The 491-nt window shown below is 43.4% G+C and overlaps 1 non-coding gene across 1 annotated transcript; it reads left to right on the top strand.

Annotated features, from left to right (window-relative positions):
- Nucleotides 1-7: 7 nt before the first annotated feature.
- Nucleotides 8-115, top strand: LOC127739898 (small nucleolar RNA R71). The gene has a single exon (XR_008000640.1). It is a non-coding gene; the product is annotated as a small nucleolar RNA R71 (small nucleolar RNA).
- Nucleotides 116-491: the final 376 nt, after the last annotated feature.

The raw sequence follows: 491 nt of genomic DNA, 5'->3' as shown, positions 1-491 counted from the left end.
ATTCAGAAAGCATATCAGTGGGACACTTTCTGATTAATTGTTTGTATCTTTCCCAAGCTTCATAGAGGGATTCTCCTTCCTTCTGTCTGAAGGTTTGGACTTCCACTCTAAGCTTACTCAATTTTTGAGGTTGAAAGAACTTTGCCAAGAAGACATTGACTAGCTTTTCCCAAGAGTCCAGGCTTTCTTTAGGTTGAGAGTCCAACCATGTTCTAGCTCTGTCTCTTACAGCAAAAGGGAATAGCATAAGTCTGTAGACCTCAGGGTCAACCCCATTAGTCTTGACAGTGTCACAGATTTGCAAGAACTCAGCTAAGAACTGATGAGGATCTTCCAATGGAAGTCCATGGAACTTGCAATTCTGTTGCATTAGAGAAACTAATTGAGGCTTAAGCTCAAAGTTGTTTGCTCCAATGGCAGGGATAGAGATGCTTCTCCCATCAACAGATTGGAATTCCCGACGTGTGCGGGCTCACAGGTCTGTGCGTACG

The sequence above is a fragment of the Arachis duranensis genome, chromosome 6 (genome assembly GCF_000817695.3).
Source record: "Arachis duranensis cultivar V14167 chromosome 6, aradu.V14167.gnm2.J7QH, whole genome shotgun sequence".
NCBI lineage: Eukaryota > Viridiplantae > Streptophyta > Magnoliopsida > Fabales > Fabaceae > Arachis > Arachis duranensis.
The sequence above is the reverse complement of the archived record's forward strand: the minus strand, read 5'-3'. Positions and strand labels throughout refer to the sequence as shown.